Source organism: Salvelinus namaycush, unplaced genomic scaffold, assembly GCF_016432855.1.
Source record: "Salvelinus namaycush isolate Seneca unplaced genomic scaffold, SaNama_1.0 Scaffold349, whole genome shotgun sequence".
Taxonomy (NCBI): Eukaryota; Metazoa; Chordata; class Actinopteri; order Salmoniformes; family Salmonidae; genus Salvelinus; species Salvelinus namaycush.
The window spans coordinates 26,138-32,742 of NW_024060441.1; positions in this window are offsets into that span (position 1 = coordinate 26,138).

The window sequence follows — 6,605 nt, forward strand, 5'->3', positions numbered from 1 at the left end:
TTAGTGGATAGTGGTCCTGTCTTGCTCAGTGTCAGTGGTCCTGTCTGGCTCAGTGTCAGTGGATAGTGGTCCTGTCTGGCTCAGTGTTAGTGGATAGTGGTCCTGTCTTGCTCAGTGTCAGTGGTCCTGTCTGGCTCAGTGTCAGTGGATAGTGGTCCTGTCTGGCTCAGTGTCAGTGGTTAGTGGTCCTGTCTGGCTCAGTGTCAGTGGTCCTGTCTGGCTCAGCGTCAGTGGTTAGTGGTCCTGTCTGGCTCAGTGTGAGTCGTTAGTGGTCCTGTCTGGCTCATTGTCAGTGGTTAGTGGTCCTGTCTGGCTCAGTGTCAGTGGTTAGTGGTCCTGTCTAGCTCAGTGTCAGTGGTCCTGTCTGGCTCAGTGTCAGTGTTAGTGGTCCTGACTGGCTCATTATCAGTGGTTAGTGGTCCTGTCTAGCTCAGTGTTAGTGGCTAGTGGTCCTGTCTGGCTCAGTGTCAGTGTTAGTGGTCCTGTCTGGCTCATTGTCAGTGGTTAGTGGTCCTGTCTGGCTCAGTGTCAGTGGTTAGTGGTCCTGTCTGGCTCAGTGGTTAGTGGTCCTGTCTGGCTCAGTGTCAGTGGTCCTGTCTGGCTCAGTGTCAGGGTTAGTGGTCCTGTCTGGCTCAGTGTCAGTGGTTAGTGGTCCTGTCTAGCTCAGTGTTAGTGGTTAGTCGTCCTGTCTGGCTCAGTGTCAGTGGTTAGTGGTCCTGTCTGGCTCAGTGTCAGTGGTTAGTGGACCTGTCTGGCTCAGTGTCAGTGGTTAGTGGTCCTGTCTGGCTCAGTGGTTAGTGGTCCTGTCTGGCTCAGTGTCAGTGGTCCTGTCTGGCTCAGTGTCAGGGTTAGTGGTCCTGTCTGGCTCAGTGTCAGTGGTTAGTGGTCCTGTCTAGCTCAGTGTTAGTGGTTAGTCGTCCTGTCTGGCTCAGTGTCAGTGGTTAGTGGTCCTGTCTGGCTCAGTGGTTAGTGGTCCTGTCTGGCTCAGTGTCAGTGGTCCTGTCTGGCTCAGTGTCAGGGTTAGTGGTCCTGTCTGGCTCAGTGTCAGTGGTCCTGTCTGGCTCAGAGTCAGTGGATTGTGGTCCTGTCTGGCTCAGTGTCAGTGGTCCTGTCTGGCTCGGTGTCAGTGGATAGTGGTCCTGTCTGGTTCAGTGTCAGTGGTTAGTGGTCCTGTCTGGCTCAGCGTCAGTGGTTAGTGGTCCTGTCTGGCTCAGTGTCAGTGGTTAATGGTCCTGTCTGGCTCAGTGTCAGTGTTAGTGGTCCTGTCTGGCTCAGTGTCAGTGGTTAGTGGTCCTGTCTTGCTCAGTGTCAGTGTTAGTGGTCCTGTCTGGCTCAGTGTTAGTGGTTAGTGGTCCTGTCTGGCTCAGTGTCCTTGGTCCTGTCTGGCTCAGCGTCAGTGGTTAGTGGTCCTGTCTTGCTCAGTGTCAGTCGTTAGTGGTCTTGTCTGGCTCAGTGTCAGTGGTCCTGTCTGGCTCATTGTCAGTGGTTAGTGGTCCTGTCTGGCTCAGTGTCAGTGGTCCTGTCTGGCTCATTGTCAGTGGTCCTGTCTGGCTCAGCGTCAGTGGTTAATGGTCCTGTCTGGCTCAGTGTGAGTCGTTAGTGGTCCTGTCTGGCTCAGTGTCAGTGGTTAGTGGTCCTGTCTGGCTCATTGTCAGTGGTTAGTGGTCCTGTCTGGCTCAGTGTCAGTGGTTAGTGGTCCTGTCTGGCTCAGTGTCAGTGGTTAGTGGTCCTGTCTGGCTCAGCGTCAGTGGTTAGTGGTTCTCTCCGGCTCATTGTCAGTTGTCCTGTCTGGCTCAGTGTCAGTGGTTAGTGGTCCTGTCTAGCTCAGTGTCAGTGGTTAGTGGTCCTGTCTGGCTCAGTGTCAGTGGTTAGTGGTCCTGTCTGGCTCAGTGTCAGTGGTTAGTGGTCCTGTCTGGCTTATTGTCAGTGGTTAGTGGTCCTGTATGATTCAACATCAGTGGTTAGTGGTCCTGTCTGGCTCAGTGTCAGTGGTTAGTGGTCCTGTCTGGCTCAGTGTCAGTGGTTAGTGGTCCTGTCTGGCTCAGTGGTTAGTGGTCCTGTCTGGCTCAGCGTCAGTGGTTAGTGGTCCTGTCTTGCTCAGTGTCAGTCGTTAGTGGTCTTGTCTGGCTCAGTGTCAGTGGTCCTGTCTGGCTCATTGTCAGTGGTTAGTGGTCCTGTCTGGCTCAGTGTCAGTGGTCCTGTCTGGCTCATTGTCAGTGGTCCTGTCTGGCTCAGCGTCAGTGGTTAATGGTCCTGTCTGGCTCAGTGTGAGTCGTTAGTGGTCCTGTCTGGCTCAGTGTCAGTGGTTAGTGGTCCTGTCTGGCTCATTGTCAGTGGTTAGTGGTCCTGTCTGGCTCAGTGTCAGTGGTTAGTGGTCCTGTCTGGCTCAGTGTCAGTGGTTAGTGGTCCTGTCTGGCTCAGCGTCAGTGGTTAGTGGTTCTCTCCGGCTCATTGTCAGTTGTCCTGTCTGGCTCAGTGTCAGTGGTTAGTGGTCCTGTCTAGCTCAGTGTCAGTGGTTCGTGGTCCTGTCTGGCTCAGTGTCAGTGGTTAGTGGTCCTGTCTGGCTCAGTGTCAGTGGTTAGTGGTCCTGTCTGGCTTATTGTCAGTGGTTAGTGGTCCTGTATGATTCAACATCAGTGGTTAGTGGTCCTGTCTGGCTCAGTGTCAGTGGTTAGTGGTCCTGTCTGGCTCAGTGTCAGTGGTTAGTGGTCCTGTCTGGCTCAGTGGTTAGTGGTCCTGTCTGGCTCAGTGTCAGTGGTCCTGTCTGGCTCAGTGTCAGGGTTAGTGGTCCTGTCTGGCTCAGTGTCTGTGGTTAGTGGTCCTGTCTAGCTCAGTGTTAGTGGTTAGTCGTCCTGTCTGGCTCAGTGTCAGTGGTTAGTGGTCCTGTCTGGCTCAGTGGTTAGTGGTCCTGTCTGGCTCAGTGTCAGTGGTCCTGTCTGGCTCAGTGTCAGGGTTAGCGGTCCTGTCTGGCTCAGTGTCAGTGGTCCTGTCTGGCTCAGTGTTAGTGGTTAGTGGTCCTGTCTGGCTCAGTGTCAGTGGTCCTGTCTAGCTCAGTGTTAGTGGTTAGTCGTCCTGTCTGGCTCATTGTCAATGGTTAGTGGTCCTGTCTGGCTCAGTGTCAGTGGTTAGTGGTCCTGTCTGGCTCAGTGTCAGTGGTCCTGTCTGGCTCAGTGTCAGGGTTAGTGGTCCTGTCTGGCTCATTGTCAGTGGTTAGTGGTCCTGTCTAGCTCAGTGTTAGTGGCTAGTGGTCCTGTCTGGCTCAGTGTCAGGGTTAGTGGTCCTGTCTGGCTCAGTGTCAGTGGTTAATGGTCCTGTATGATTCAACATCAGTGGTTAGTGGTCCTGTCTGGCTCAGCGTCAGTGGTCCTGTCTGGCTCAGAGTCAGTGGATTGTGGTCCTGTCTGGCTCAGTGTCAGTGGTCCTGTCTGGCTCAGTGTCAGTGGATAGTGGTCCTGTCTGGTTCAGTGTCAGTGGTTAGTGGTCCTGTCTGGCTCAGCGTCAGTGGTTAGTGGTCCTGTCTGGCTCAGTGTCAGTGGTATTTGGTCCTGTCTGGCTCAGTGTCAGTGTTAGTGGACCTGTCTGGCTCAGTGTCAGTGGTTAGTTGTCCTGTCTGGCTCAGTGTTAGTGGTTAGTGGTCCTGTCTGGCTCAGTGTCCTTGGTCCTGTCTGGCTCAGCGTCAGTGGTTAGTGGTCCTGTCTTGCTCAGTGTCAGTCGTTAGTGGTCCTGTCTGGCTCAGTGTCAGTGGTCCTGTCTGGCTCATTGTCAGTGGTTAGTGGTCCTGTCTGGCTCAGTGTCAGTGGTCCTGTCTGGCTCAGTGTCAGTGGTCCTGTCTGGCTCAGCGTCAGTGGTTAATGGTCCTGTCTGGCTCAGTGTGAGTCGTTAGTGGTCCTGTCTGGCTCAGTGTCAGTGGTTAGTGGTCCTGTCTGGCTCATTGTCAGTGGTTAGTGGTCCTGTCTGGCTCAGTGTCAGTGGTTAGTGGTCCTGTCTGGCTCAGTGTCAGTGGTTAGTGGTCCTGTCTGGCTCAGCGTCAGTGGTTAGTGGTTCTCTCCGGCTCATTGTCAGTTGTCCTGTCTGGCTCAGTGTCAGTGGTTAGTGGTCCTGTCTAGCTCAGTGTCAGTGGCTAGTGGTCCTGTCTGGCTCAGTGTCAGTGGTTAGTGGTCCTGTCTGGCTCAGTGTCAGTGGTTAGTGGTCCTGTCTGGCTTATTGTCAGTGGTTAGTGGTCCTGTATGATTCAACATCAGTGGTTAGTGGTCCTGTCTGGCTCAGCGTCAGTGGTCTTGTCTGGCTCAGAGTCAGTGGATTGTGGTCCTGTCTGGCTCAGTGTCAGTGGTCCTCTCTGGTTCAGTGTCAGTGGTTAGTGGTCCTGTCTGGCTCAGCGTCAGTGGTAAGTGGTCCTGTCTGGCTCAGTGTCAGTGGTTAATGGTCCTGTCTGGCTCAGTGTCAGTGTTAGTGGTCCTGTCTGGCTCAGTGTTAGTGTTAGTGGTCCTGTCTGCCTCAGTGTCAGTGGTTTGTGGTCCTGTCTTGCTCAGTGTCAGTGTTAGTGGTCCTGTCTGGCTCAGTGACAGTGGTTAGTGGTCCTGTCTGGCTCAGTGTCAGTGGTCCTGTCTGGCTCAGCGTCAGTGGTTAGTGGTCCTGTCTTGCTCAGTGTCAGTCGTTAGTGGTCCTCTCTGGCTCAGTGTCAGTGGTCCTGTCTGGCTCATTGTCAGTGGTTAGTGGCCCTGTCTGGCTCAGTGTCAGTTGTCATGTCTGGCTCAGCGTCAGTGGTAAATGGTCCTGTCTGGCTCAGTGTGAGTCGTTAGCGGTCCTGTCTGGCTCATTGTCACTGGTTAGTGGGCCTGTCTGGCTCAATTTCAGTGGTTAGTGGTCCTGTCTAGCTCAGTGTCAGTGGTCCTGTCTAGCTCAGTGTTAGTGGTTAGTCGTCCTGTCTGGCTCAGCGCCAGTGGTTAATGGTCCTGTCTGGCTCAGTGTGAGTCGTTAGTGGTCCTGTCTGGCTCATTGTCAGTGGTTAGTGGTCCTGTCTGGCTCAGTGTCAGTGGTTAGTGGTCCTGTCTAGCTCAGTGTCAGTGGTCCTGTCTGGCTCAGTGTCAGTGTCAGTGGTCCTGTCTGGCTCATTGTCAGTGGTTAGTGGTCCTGTCTAGCTCAGTGTTAGTGGCTAGTGGTCCTGTCTGGCTCAGTGTCAGTGTTATTGGTCCTGTCTGGCTCATTGTCAGTGGTTAGTGGTCCTGTCTGGCTCAGTGTCAGTGGTTAGTGGTCCTGTCTGGCTCAGTGTCAGTGGTTAGTGGTCCTGTCTGGCTCAGTGGTTAGTGGTCCTGTCTGGCTCAGTGTCAGTGGTCCTGTCTGAATCAGTGTCAGGGTTAGTGGTCCTGTCTGGCTCAGTGTCAGTGGTTAGTGGTCCTGTCTAGCTCAGTGTTAGTGGTTAGTCGTCCTGTCTGGCTCAGTGTCAGTGGTTAGTGGTCCTGTCTGGCTCAATGGTTAGTGGTCCTGTCTGGCTCAGTGTCAGTGGTCCTGTCTGGCTCAGTGTCAGGGTTAGTGGTCCTGTCTGGCTCAGTGTCAGTGGTCCTGTCTGGCTCAGTGTTAGTGGTTAGTGGTCCTGTCTGGCTCAGTGTCAGTGGTCCTGTCTAGCTCAGTGTTAGTGGTTAGTCGTCCTGTCTGGCTCATTGTCAGTGGTTAGTGGTCCTGTCTGGCTCAGTGTCAGTGGTTAGTGGTCCTGTCTGGCTCAGTGTCAGTGGTCCTGTCTGGCTCAGTGTCAGGGTTAGTGGTCCTGTCTGGCTCATTGTCAGTGGTTAGTGGTCCTGTCTAGCTCAGTGTTAGTGGCTAGTGGTCCTGTCTGGCTCAGTGTCAGGGTTAATGGTCCTGTCTGGCTCAGTGTCAGTGGTTAGTGGTCCTGTATGATTCAACATCAGTGGTTAGTGGTCCTGTCTGGCTCAGTGTCAGTGGTCCTGTCTGGCTCAGAGTCAGTGGATTGTGGTCCTGTCTGGCTCAGTGTCAGTGGTCCTGTCTGGCTCAGTGTCAGTGGATTGTGGTCCTGTCTGGCTCAGTGTCAGTGGTCCTGTCTGGCTCAGTGTCAGTGGATAGTGGTCCTGTCTGGTTCAGTGTCAGTGGTTAGTGGTCCTGTCTGGCTCAGCGTCAGTGGTTAGTGGTCCTGTCTGGCTCAGTGTCAGTGGTTAATGGTCCTGTCTGGCTCAGTGTCAGTGTTAGTTGTCCTGTCTGGCTCAGTGTCAGTGGTTAGTGGTCCTGTCTTGCTCAGTGTCAGTGTTAGTGGTCCTGTCTGGCTCAGTGTTAGTGGTTAATGGTCCTGTCTGGCTCAGTGTCCTTGGTCCTGTCTGGCTCAGCGTCAGTGGTTAGTGGTCCTGTCTTGCTCAGTGTCAGTCGTTAGTGGTCCTGTCTGGCTCAGTGTCAGTGGTCCTGTCTGGCTCATTGTCAGTGGTTAGTGGTCCTGTCTGGCTCAGTGTCAGTGGTCCTGTCTGGCTCAGCGTCAGTGGTCCTGTCTGGCTCAGCGTCAGTGGTTAATGGTCCTGTCTGGCTCAGTGTGAGTCGTTAGTGGTCCTGTCTGGCTAAGTGTCAGTGGTTAGTGGTCCTGTCTGGCTCATTGTCAGTGGTTAGTG